The following is a 13582-nucleotide window of genomic DNA, read 5'->3' as shown; positions in this document are numbered from 1 at the left end:
AACAGTCCTACCCATACATACCAGAGAAAGATATCAGCTGAGCAATTAGTACTTACAAAGAACTACAATTGCACTTTTCTTCAGAATTTGATTTCATTTAAAGTAAGATAAATTATTATAAAATTGCAACAATTGTAATAACAGAGAGCAAAGCCAAAGTTTTGCTTGATAGAAATTTTCAATTTATAGCCTTTGGTATTTAGCTTTCTTTAACTCTTTGCTCCAGTTTGCAAATATTTAGTGGTCCTGATGGTTAAAACATAAAGTAATTTATTTAAAAATATGTTTAATACACAAATTTGATATATATAATAATGTTTGTTCTGAGCTACTATTTTTCAGGAGGTTATTACAATACACTAAATATACTTCACTGATCATGTTGTTTGGCTCAAAAAGTAAAAAAGAATAAGAAAAAATTAATTATCATTATTTTAGTTGATAATATCTTAAAGTATCTCAAAAAATATTGGCAGAAACATCATGGAAAAGTGAGTGACTGGGCTATGGCAAAGGTATCTAATCCTGTTTTAGCAGACTATATTGCTTTTCATGGTTTTCTTTCCGCATTTTAGAGAAATTTGAATGTACTTACAATGTCATAAAATTTATGTTATAGTTTCCTTAATGTAGGTTTTGACAGTATAGCTTTCTTTGAAATGTTGTCATCTTTTTCATGACAATGTGCTTGCTTTATTCCTTCAATAAGCTCCCTTTCATAAGTTCTTCTGGCTGCCTACCTAGAGTCTCTCAAATGGTGGCAGTGTCAACATTTCATCATCAAGTATTTCTTCTGTAACTCAATTTTTGTGCAATTCTAATTTTACTTCCAACATTATCACTTTATTTATTAGTATACTTTCACCTTTTTGGCCAGATTTATGTTTTGATTATCTATTTTTGTAAAATGTCATGTAGGTTTATGTGGGTTTGTCACTGGAGACAAGAAGGGAACAACACTACATAGTTTGCTGTCTGTGTGTGAACCGATTAACGGGCACAATGACCAGTCACTGACAGACTTTAAAAGAAGTGACATCACTGGTCAGTGATCATGTTATACATCTGTTACTTATGTAGTTACTTGTATGGGGTGAAGAACTGGCAGCAAAGATTATACTTTATTTAATTAATAACAGTTGATAACTATTGGCAACTGAAAATACAGACCAATAACCTTCAGAACCTGTTTAGCCTCACACTGTCTAGTCACTTTCTTCTTCTAACCCTCCCTCAAACTATTCTCAGTTGGAGTAAGATAGAAGCTATGGATTGAACATAGGTTTAAATTAAAGCGTGTGTTTTAATTTTGGTATATCTTGAACGAATTGTTTAGTTTTCTCAATTCTACACATTTATCTATAAATTAGAGAGAAACACTTACTGGTATTTTATGAGAAACAGAGAATATATATATAAAGAATCTGTCTCAATTCAAGGAGAATAATCTTCATGAAATAAGTTCTACATATTGTTATTTTATTCAGGAAATGTGAATATATATTCTAGTACATAGAAATGGCTCAGATATAACTATTGTTGCTGATGGTATCTGAGTTAAATTTTAAAATTTGTTGTATAGTCAATATTTAGTCTGATAAAAGACAAAAATAAGCCTTTGAATTATAGTTATTATCCTAAATGAGGTGTATAATTCTGATATTAGTATATAACTATTGAAGAGGTTGTACCATCACTGCACTAATATTGGTGCAAATTGATATAGAAATTGTGTTTTGGAAAAATAAAGAACTGTGATTTTGGCTACACTAGTAAATAATGTAATATTATATAACCATTTGCAACTTAATGATATGCCTAACTATTGATGAAAAGAGTCAAACTCTGTAAAATATTTTAAGAGATTTATTCTAAGCCAAATACGACCATGGCCTGTGGCAGAGCCCTTGGGAAGTCCTGAGAACATGTGCCCAAGGTGGTCAGGGTACAGCTTAGTTTTACATATTTTTTGGGAGAGATGAGACATCAATCAAATACATTTAAGAAATACATTGGTTTGTTTCAGAAAGATGAGACAACTCAAAGCGGGGGCTTCCAGGCTACCAGTAAATTTAAACATTTTCTGGTTGACAATTGATTGAGTTTATCTGAAGACCTGGGCTCTATAGAAGAAAATGTTTAGGTTAAGATAAAGGATTGTGGATACCTTGCAGAGGAAACTCTCAGATAGCAGAGCAGGTTGTGAAAGGTTTCTTATGGGACTTAAAAGAGTGCCTGGCTCTTAGTTGATTATATCCTGGATCTGGAAAGGAAGGAAAGAAAACAGAGGAAAAAGGGGATTCTCTATATAATTTGGATTTTCCCACAAGTGACTTTGCAGGGCAATTTTAAGATATGGCAGAGAAACATGTTTTGGAGTAAAACATTTTTATTTTCCTCCTCATTATGTCAGAGTCAAATTGGAAGGTAAGTCATGACATACAAGGTTAACTAAAATCCATCTGATGAGAGAAGTTATGGTTTGTAGGGCATGACTCTCCAGACCCCTCAGATAGAAATTTGGGCAAGAGAAGAAAAAAGAAAAAAAAATAAGAGCTCAGTCCTTATAACTACTTTTCTTGTTAGGAATTTCCTGTATTTGCTGTGAGTGAAATTACCTACACAGAAATCTACTGAGCTTTAAAGTTGTATTAAAGTGAGTGACCACGCTAAACAAGATTCTTGTCACGAGAAGCTGAGTCACTAAACATGACGAGGCAAATTTCTGAACTGGGATTATATTTTTATTATAGTCAGTTACACTCAGAGTAAATAAGAAGCTGGGCGTGGAGGAGGGAAATGAATCTAAATCTCCTTGTATTAAGCAGGTAGAATTACAATTACTTAGGAATTGAATTAAAAATACAACAAGATCACTGAGAACGTCTAATAGATTCACAAAATTTATAATGAATAAAATGAAAAGAATAATGAAAGCAAAAAGAAAGTAAGTATTCTAGCTAAATTCAAAATTAGGGATAAGGCTTTAAGCAGAGCTGAGATGAGCTTCTGCTGCAGGGGAATTGTACGCTGACCTTTACAAAGATCTGGAAAGGTCAAGTGATCTGGAAACCAGATTATTCTTCCATGGCAGAAACTTCTTGAGACTTGCCCTTAGCCATTTGAAGTAATAATGCCTACATTGACAAAGAAATATTTCCATCAGCAAAACTACTATACTCAAATGAGTATTGTTATCTTTTTAAAGTTTTATTTGCAAGCCTGTACAACCTGTATTTTTCCTCAAAAGGACTTTATATTTTATGAGACATCTTTTCTTACTGAAATGTAATCAGAGAAAAGTCAGAAAATGACCCAGCTTGACTAATTTAGAACAGAAGAGTATGCCTAGGGATTTTCTGATATGAGAGAAAACAATATGTATTAACCTGAATCAGAATAGGAATTGATTTACTTTAATTTTATCAACTTATTATTGAGTGCACAAGTGAAGGCTAAGCACTGAGAAAATAATGATGAGGAAGGAAGGCCTAGACCCAGCCCTGATGAAGAATGCAGTCAAATGAGGCAGACAGGGAAATAATTATGTGTCTTAGTCCATTTTCTGTTGCTATAACAGAATACCTTAGACCAGGTAATTTATAAGAAACCATTATTTATTTCTTCCAGTTCCAAAGCTGAGAAGTCCAAGACCCAAGAGCCACATCTTTCTTTGTCATCCCATGATGGAAGGTGAAAGAGCAAGAAAGCCCACATGTGAGAGGGCAAGCAAGGTGGCCAAACTGAAGTTTATAACAAACCCAGTCTTGAGATAAGTAACTCACTTCTTCAATAATGACATTAATCCATTCATGTGGGCAGAGCCCTTTGGAAGACACATTCAAATTATACCAGTATATAAATAAATATAGCCATTTAACTTTATAAGGAAAAGGTATAATGTTTTATGAGAGTATTGATAGTGAAGCTACTTAGTCTGAGAGGTGAGGCAAAACTTTTCTAAGAAAGTAATGATTGGGTTAGGATTGAACAAAAAGAGGACCTATATGAAAAGGGCTAGTACGGACAAAGAAAACTGCACTGCAGATTTACTGGTGTGGATTCTGTCAGGAAACAGATGGCATGTTCAAAATAATTCAATGGAAAATAATTTAAGGGAAGAACTATTCATGAAGGTGTGGACAGGGTTAAAGGAATACAAAAGTAAATGATGACTCACACAGTAAAGCAACAGTATGACACCCCTAAGATTGCAGCCAAGTCACAGTTTTACCTCCACCCTCTTAGGGTTTTTTATTCTGGGCTTATAAATTAAATAGACACAAGACAAACTAATAGAAAACCATATATATGGGCCAGGTGCAGTGGCTCACACCTGTAATCCCAGCACTTTGGAAGGCCAAGGCATGTGGATCACAAGGTCAGGAGTTTAAGACCAGCCTGGCCAAGATGTTAAAACTCTGTCTCTACTAAAATACAAAAATTAGTTGGGTATGATGTGAGCGCCTGTAATCCCAGCTACTCCAGAGGCTGAGGTAGAGAATTGAACCTGGGAGGTGGAGGTTGCAGTAAGCCCAGATCACGCCACTGCACTCCAGCCTGGGTGACAGAGTGAAACTCCGTTTCAAAAGAAAAAAAAAAGCATACATATTAGTCTGTTATCGTGCTGCTATAAGGACATACTTGAGATTGAATAATTTATAATGAAAAGAGGTTTAATTGACTCACAGTTCCACAAGGCTTGGGAGGCCTCAGGAAACTTACAATCCTGGCAGAAGAGGAAGCACACACATCTTTCTTCACAGGGTGGCAGTAAAAAGCAGGGCATAGCAAAGGGGTAGGAGGAGCTCCTTATAAAACCATCAGATCTCATGAGAACTCACTCACTCTCAAAAGAATGGCATGGAGGTAACCACCACCATGATTCAATTACCTCCCACTATACCTCTCCCAAGACATGTGGGGATAATGGGAACTACAGTTTAAGATGAGATTTGAGTGGGGACACAGCCAAACCTATCAAACATGTCAGACAAACTAATAGAAAAGCATAAAAATTTATTTAATATAAGCTTTTTGGGACACTAAAACCTCCATAATGAAATGAAAGCCTGAAAAATGCAAAACCTAACTGTTTCTATTTGATTGAACAAAAAGAGGCAATTGTGGAAAAGTAAAGTGTCTGGAGAGGCAGAAGCCAAATAAGAATTATTTTAACAAGGTCTTCTTTTTTTTTTTTTTTTTTAATCTGTATACTTTTCTTTTCTTTTTTTTCCTGTGCCAGTTTTTCTTTTTCTTTTTTTATTGCATTTTAGGTTGTGGGGTACATGTGAAAAACATGAAAGATAGTTGTGTAGGTACACATGTGGCAGTGTGATTTGCTGCCTTCCTCCCCTTCATTTATATCTGGCATTTCTCCCCAGGCTATCTCTCCACAACTCCCCACCCCCACTGTCCCTCCCCTATTCTCCCCAACATACCCCAGTGTGTAGTGCTTCCCTCCCTGTGTCCATGTGTTCTCTTTGTTCAACACCTGCCTATGAGTGAGAACATGCAATATTACATTTTCTGTTCTTCTGTCAGTTTGCTGAGAATGATGGTCTCCAGGTTTATCCATGTCCCTACAAAGGACACAAACTCATCGTTTTTGATTGCTGCATAATATTCCATGGTGTATGTGTGCCACATTTTCCCTGTCCAGTCCATCATTGATGGGCATTTGGGTTGGTTCCAGGTTTTTGCTATAATAAATAGTGCTGCAATGAACATTTGTGTGCATGTGTCCTTATAGTAGAACCATTTATAGTCCTTTGGATATATACCCAGTAATGGGATTGCTGGGTCAAATGGAATTTCTATTTCTAGGTCCTTGAGGAATCGCCACGCTGTCTTCCACAGTAGTTGAACTAATTTACACTCCCACCAGCAGTGTAAAAGTGTTCCTATTTCTCCACATCCTCTCAAACATCTGTTGTCTCCAGACTTTTTAATGATCGCCATTCTAACTGGCATGAGATGGTATCTCAACGTGGTTTTGATTTGCATTTCTCTAATGACCAGTGATGATGAGCATTTTTTCATATGTTTGTTGGCCTCATGTATGTCTTCTTTTGTAAAGTGTCTGTCCATATCCTTTGCCCACTTATGAATAGGCTTGTTTGTTTTTTTCTTGTAAATCTATTTGAGTTCTTTGTAAATTCTGGATATCAGCCCTTTGTCAGATGGGTAAACTGCAAAGATTTTTTCCCATTCTGTTTGTTGCTGATTCACTCTAGTGACTGTTTCTTTTGCCGTGCAGAAGCTGTGGAGCTTTATTAGGTCCCATTTGTCTATTTTGGCTTTTGTTGCCAATGCTTTTGGTGTTTGGGTCATAAAGTCCTTGCCTACTCCTATGTCCTGAATGGTTTTGCCTAGAATTTCTTCTAGGGTTTTCATGGTGTTAGGTCTTATGTTTAAGCCTTTAATCCATTTGGAGTTAATGTTAGTGTAAGGTGTCCGGAAGGGGTCCAGTTTCTGCTTTCTGCACATAGCTAGCCAGTTTTTCCAACATCATTTATCAAACAGGGAATCCTTTTCCCATTGTTTGTTTTTGTCAGGTTTATCAAAGATTGTATGGTTGTACATATATTGTGTTGCCTCTGAGGCCTCTGTTCTGTTCCATTGGTCTATATCTCTGTTTTGGTGCCAGTACCATGCTGTTTTGATTACTGTAGCCTTGTAGTATAGTTTGAAGTCTAGTATTGTGATGCCTTCCACTGTGTTCTTTTAACTTAGAATTGACTTAGCTATGCGGCCTCTCTTTTGGTTCCATATGAAGTTTAAGGTGGTTTTTTTCCAGTTCTGTGAAGAAGGTCCTTGGTAGCTTGATGAGGATAGCGTTGAATCTGTAAATTACTTTGGGCAGTATGGGCATTTTCACGATATTGATTCTTCCTAACCATGAACATGGAACGTTTCTGCGTCTGTTTGTGTCCTCTCTTATTTCATTGAGCAGTGGTTTGTAGTTCTCCTTGAAGAGGTCCCTTATGTTCCTTGTTAGTTGTATTCCTAGGTATTTTATTCACTTTGTAGCAATGGCAAAGAGAATAAAATGAACTGTGAATGGCAGTTCATTCTTAATTTGGCTCTCTTTAAGTCTGTTATTGGTGTATAGGAATGCTTGTGATTTTTGCACATTGATTTTGTATCCTAAGACTTTACTGAAGTTGCTTATCAGTTTCAGGACTTTTTGGGCTGAGAAGATGGGGTCTTCTAGATATACTATCATGTCGTCTACAAATAGAGATAATTTGGCTTCCTCCTTTCCTATTTGCATAACCTTTATTTCTTTTTCTCGCCTGATTGCTCTGGCTAGAACTTCCAGTATTATATTGATTAGGAGTGGTGAGAGAGGGCATACTTGTCTAGTGCCAGATTTCAAAGCGAATGCTTCCAGTTTTTGGCCATTCAGTATGATATTAGCTGTTGGTTTGTCATAAATAGTTTTTATTATTTTGAGTTATGTTCCGTCAATACCAAGTTTATTGAGGGTTTTTAGCATAACGGGCTTTGAATTTTGTCAAAGGACTTCTCTGCATCGATTGAGATAATCATGTGGTTTTTGTTTTGGTTCTGTTTATGTGGTGAATTATGTTTACGAACTTGCGTATGTTGAATCAGCCTTGCATCTCTGGGATGAATCCTACTTGATCATGGTGGATAAACTTTTTGATGTGCTGTTGCAATTGGCTTGTCAGTATTTTATTGAAGATTTTTGCATCTATGTTCATCATGGATATTGGCCTGAAGTTTTCTTTTCTTGTCGAGTCTCTGCCAGGTTTTGGAATCAGGATGATGTTGGTCTCATAAAATGATTTGGGAAGGATTCCCTCTTTTTGGATTATTTGAAATAGTTTCAGAAGGAATGGTAACAGTTCCTCTTTGTGTGTCTGGTAGAATTCGGCTGTGAACCCATCTGTACCTGGGCTTTTTTTGTGTGGTAGGCTCTTAATTGCTACCTCAACTTCACACCTCGTTAGTGATCTATTCAGGGTTTTGACTTCTTCCTGGTTTAGGCTTGTGAGTAGGCAAGTGTCCAGGAATTTATCCATTTCTTCCAGGTTTACTAGTTTATGTGCATAGAGTTATTTGTAATATTCTCTGATGATGGTTTGAATTTCTGTGGAATCTGTGGTGATATCCCCTTTGTCGTTTTTATTGCATCTATTTGGTTATTCTCTTTTTTCCTTTTTATTAATCTGGCTAATGGTTTGTCTATTTTGTTGATCTTTTTGAAAACCCAGCTCCTGGATTTGTTGATTTTCTGAAGGATTTTTTGTTTCTCTATCTCTTTCAGTTCTGCTCTGATATTAGTTATTTCTTGTCTTCTGCTAGGTTTTGAGTTTTGTTTATCTTGCTCCTCTAGCTCTTTCAATTTTGACAATAGGGTGTCAATTTTGGATCTCTCCACTCTTCTCATGTGGGCACTGATTGCTATATATTTTCCTCTAGAGGCTGCTTTAAATATGTCCCAGAGATGTGGTATGTTGTGTCTTCATTCTTGTTGGTTTCGAAGAATTTCTTTATTTCTGCCTTCATTTCGTTGTTTATCCAGTCAACATTCAAGAGCCAGTGTTGTTCAGTTTTCATGAAGGTGTGCGGTTCTGAGTTAGTTTCTGAATTCTGAGTTCTAACTTGATTGCACTGTGGTCTGATAAACTGTTTGTTATTCAGTCAGTTGTTTTGCATTTGCTGAGGAGTGATTTAATTCCAATTATGTGGTCAATTTTAGAGTAGGTGTGATGTGGAGCTGAGAAGAATATATATTCTGTGGATTTGGGGTAGAGAGTCCTGTAAATGTCTATCAGGTTTGCTTGTTCCTGGTCTGAGTTCAAGTCCTGGATATCCTTGTTAATTTTCTGTCTGGTCGATCTGTCTAATATTGACAGTGGAGTGTTAAAGTCTCCCACTATTAATGTGTGGGAGTCTAAGTATCTTTGTAAGTCATTAAGAACTTGCCTTATGTATCTGGTGCTCCTGTATTGGGTCCGTATATATTTAAGATCATTAGCTCTTCTTGTATCAATCCTTTTACCATTATGTAATGTCCTTTTTCTTGTCTCTTTTGATCTTTGTTGCTTTAAAGTCTATTTTATCAGAGAAGAGAATTGCAACTTCTGCTTTTTTTTCTCTCTCTCTCCATTTGCTTGATAAATCTTCCTCCATCACTTTATTTTGAGCCTTTGTGTATCCTTGCATGTGAGATGAGTTTCCTGGATACAACACACTGATAGGTTTTGGCTTTTTATCCAATTTGCCAGTCTGTGTCTTTTGATTGGTGCATTTAACCCATTTACATTTAGGGTTAATATTGTTATGTGTGAATTTGATACTGCCATTTTGATGCTTGCTGGCTGTTTTGCCCATTAGTTGATACAGATTCTTTATTTTGTTGATGCTCTTTACCATTTGGTATGTTTTTGGAGTGGCTGGTACTGGTTGTTCCTTTCTACGTGTATTGTCTCTTTCAGGAGCTCTTGTAAAGCAGGCCTGGTGGTGACAAAATCTCTGAGTACTTGCTTGTTGGCCATAATGTTATTTTTCCTTCACTTATGAAGCTTAGTTTGGCTGGATATGAAATTCTGGGTTGAAAGTTCTTTTCTTTAAGGATGTTGAATATTGGTCCCTACTCTCTTCTGGCTTGTAGGGTTTCTGCCAAGAGATCTGCTATGAGTCTGATGGGCTTCCCTTTGTGGGTAACCCAACCTTTCTCTCTGGCTGTCCTTAGCATTTTCTCCTTCATTTCAACCCTGGTGAATCTGACGATTATGTGCTTTGTGGTTGCTCTTCTTTAGAAATATCTTTGTGGCATGCTCTGTATTTCCTGGACTTGAATATTGGCCTGCCATGCTAGATTGGGGAAATTTTCCTGGATAACATCCTGAAGAATATTTTTCAGCTTGGATGCATTCTCTTTGTCACATTCACATACACCTATGAAACGTAGATTAGATCTCTTCACATAGTCCCACATTTCTTGGAGACTTTGTTCATTCCTTTGTGTGCTTTTTTCTCTAATTTTGCCTTCTCATTTTATTTCATTGAGTTAATCTTCGACCTCTGATATCCTTTCTTCTGCTTGGTCAATTCAGCTGTTGAAACTTGTGCACACTTCGCGAAGTTCTCGTATTGTGTTTTTCTGCTCCATCAATCCACTCATATTCCTCTCTAAGTTGTCCAGTCTTGTTATCATTTCATCAAATCTTTTTTCAAGGTTCTTAATTTCTTTGCATTGAGTTAGAACATGTTCTTGTAGCTCATGGAATTTTCTCATTACCAGCCTTCTGAAGTCTGATTTTGTCATTTCATCACACTCATTCTCCATCCAGCTTTGTTCCCTTGCTGATGAGGAGGAGAGGTGTTCTGGTTTCTTATGTTTTCCTTCTTTTTTACACTGGTTTCTTCCCATCTTTGTGGTTTTATCCTGCTGTTGTCTGTGTAGTTGCTGATTTTCGGATTGGGTCTCTGAGTGGATGTCCCGATTGTTGATGATGAAGTATTTCTCTTTCTTAGTTTTCCTTCTAACAGTCTGACCCTTCTGCTGTAGGATTGCTGAGGTCCACCTCAGGCCCTGCTTGCCTGGGGATCACCTGCAGCAGCTGTGGAACCATGAGGGTTGCTACCAGTTTCTTCTTCTGCTATTTTTGTCCCAGAATGATGCCTGCCAAATGTCAGTCTGATCAGTCCTTTGTGAGGTGACTCTTTGGATATACAGGGATCAGGGAGCTGCTTGAGGAGACAGTCTGTTCTTTATTGGAGCTCAAGTGCTGAGCTGTAAGCTCCGTTGTTCATTCAGAGCTGCTAGGCATGTACGTTTAAGTCTGCTGCAGCAGAACTCATAAACCCCCATTTTTTCCCCAGGTGCTCTGTCCCGGGGAGTTAGGGGTTTATTTATTAGTATCCGTTGTGCTCCTGCCTTTTTTTTTTTTTTTTCTGGGCTGCCGTGCCCAGCAAGGAGGCAGCCTAGTCACTATCTACCTGCAGAGGCTTTGCTGAGCTGCTTTGGGCTCTGCCCTGCTGTCGGCTCCACCCTGCTGCCTTGTGAGCTTCCCTGTAGTTCTGTTTATATCAGTATGGTTAGAACTGCCTCGGCAATGGTGGCCCGCCTGTGTAATTGGGGACTCTCTGTGTTATGGCGGGTTGCCTCAGCAACAGCAGGCTGCTTCAGCAATGGCGGACTACCTCCGTTAGGGTGGGGTGCCTGGGTAATGGCAGACACCCCTCCCCTACTGAGCTTTACCGTCCTGCATTCATCTGTGCTTGCTGTGAAACTCTCAACCCGGAATGTTTCCAATTGCTGTTTTTTGGCTTGTTTGTTTTTCTAAAGGTGGGAACCGCCAAGCCTGATCACCTGGCTCCCTACCTCAGAGCCTTTTTTTTTTAATTGAACAGTTGACTCTCTCCCAGGTGTTCCAGTTGCCTGCTGAAAGGGCGCTGGGATTTGTGTGATTTCCTGTGCGGTGACCCACTATGCTGACTGAAACAACGGTGCTGCCTGGGAATCTCCTAGCCTGGCACCCTGTTTCAGACGTGTTTAATCAGATGACTGGGTGAATCTGCCTTCCCAGAGCTTCAATTGCCAGCTTAAAAGGGCTAACCAGACCAGTATATTTTGTATGGAAAGCCACCGCGCCTGGGCGCCAGCAAAACAGCCCCACCGGCCGAAACAGCCATGCTGGCCAAAACAGCTGCACTGGCGACCTGTGGGGCTCCTCTGCCTGGGAATCTCTTGGTCTGTGGGCAATAAAGATCCATCTGGAAATGCAGCATCCACTCACCCTCTGCACTTTCACTGGGAGCTGCAATCCTGAGTTGCTCCTAAAGGGCCATCTTCTAACAAGGTCTTTCTATACAGAATTCTCTCAACTTCCCATCTTTGATGGTAAGAATTTTACTTTTCTTCTGGTATAGGGAGTACATCTTCTGTATCAAGTTTTTATCTCCTTCTTTCAATAAGAAGGAGGAAAGTCTTTAATCTGCCTTTTTTTTTAAAGAAGCTTTGGCTCAAAATAATCCTTATGGCAAAGTGGTATATTCTGTAGTTGCATATTCTACAATATTTTATTAATATTTTCAGCCCAGAAGAGCAGGGTGATGATATCTCCCAAAACCAGTGACTCAGAAGCCATGGAGGTGCCACCATACAGAAGCCATAATAGAACACAGTCAACCAAAACTGTGGTCTCTTAGAGAGGAAGGTGTGAGGGCTCTCTTTACATTTCTGCAATCTCCTGCTGGTAAGTGGGAATGAAGGCAAAAAAAAAGAATAATCAGAACATCAGTCAAGTGGAACAGAATATGCAGAGAGAACCAAGAATGAAAGAATAAATTTTGATTTAGATTTTTGGGATGCATAAAACATGGTAAGTGCCAACTCTTTCTTGCTGTAGAGAGTACTATGAAATTTAAAAGGATAAATATGGAACATGTAACTCAAAGAAAGAGAGAAAGTGTGTGTGTGTGTGTGTGTGTGTGTGTGTGTGTGTGTGTGTTTGTAATCACCAGGTATTTCTAGAGTCAACAAGGGCATTGAAGAGACTATAGAAAAGGTATGGGAGAAAGGGCTATATGAAAATTTGGGAAAGCCTAGATTTGAAGCTCAAAGATTTGGGATTTCTTTCCAAAGTTTTATTGGTTCTAATCAGTTGCTTCTTCATTTACTATATAGTGGTACAAGATTTAAAACAGGATTAAAATGTGGGAGAGAGCTGTGCTTGTTTCTGAGAATGTTCAAAAGAGTAAAATTGACTCAAATAACTATTATGCATGCATACCGAGGAAAGTAGTAATCTAGGAAAAGCTTTATTTAGGAGTGGTGAAAGAAGCAAATAGACCAAGTCATGGAGGTTTATAGAAAATCATTAGAGTGTGTGCAAGGGAAAATTCCAAAATATAATAGAATCATGTTTCTACCAAAATGCCCTGATTTTGTAATCCTAAAGCAGTAATTCATTCTCCAGTTAGAAGATTCACTGCACACAAGCATGTCTCACGTCTGTGCTTTATGGCTAGTAGCAATTTTATTGACCTCAGTGTCCAGAAATGCAGACCGGAAATAACACTGTCTGCAGGCACCACACTGTCATATTTATGATATAAATGGTAAAATCTTGCTCATGATCCATTATTTGTGACTGCATCACTAGTCTTATTACTGACATTGAACAGAAAAAAAAAACAGTGATTGATGAGCAAGAAAGAATATTGAAGAAGCAAGATAAAATGTCGTAAGGTCAGTTCAGAAGCAACTGAAAAGCTGACAAAGACTTTTAAAGCATTCTTTGTCAGAGTAAGACTTTAGATTCTTATGTAGAATTTTTCTTAAAACTGTAGATATGTGCAATACATTAAATGAAATTTCGTGTATATATATGTGTGTGTGTGTGTATAGAGTCACATAATGACATGAAATTTTAGTCAGTGATGTACTGCCTATATAACAGTGGTTTCATGACTGTAGCTGAGAAAATAGTGTAGAACAATTACTTTATTTTTAAAATAAATTTAGTATAACCTAAATGTAAAGTGTTTATAAAGTCTACAACAGTGTACAGTAACATCCTAAGCATTCACATTCACTCAC

The 13582-nt window shown here is 37.8% G+C and overlaps 1 long non-coding RNA gene across 1 annotated transcript in view; it reads left to right on the top strand.

Moving 5' to 3' along the window:
- LOC144578688 (uncharacterized) overlaps positions 1-13582 on the top strand; it is an 867227-nt gene that overhangs the window by 849623 nt on the left and 4022 nt on the right. The window contains exon 6 of the long non-coding RNA XR_013524955.1: positions 3631-12236. This is a non-coding gene — a long non-coding RNA (uncharacterized LOC144578688). The remainder of the gene's footprint in view (positions 1-3630; positions 12237-13582) is intronic.

This window comes from Callithrix jacchus, chromosome 12 (genome assembly GCF_049354715.1).
Source record: "Callithrix jacchus isolate 240 chromosome 12, calJac240_pri, whole genome shotgun sequence".
In the NCBI taxonomy this organism is placed as follows: domain Eukaryota; kingdom Metazoa; phylum Chordata; class Mammalia; order Primates; family Cebidae; genus Callithrix; species Callithrix jacchus.
This window is presented reverse-complemented; position numbering and strand designations above follow the sequence as displayed.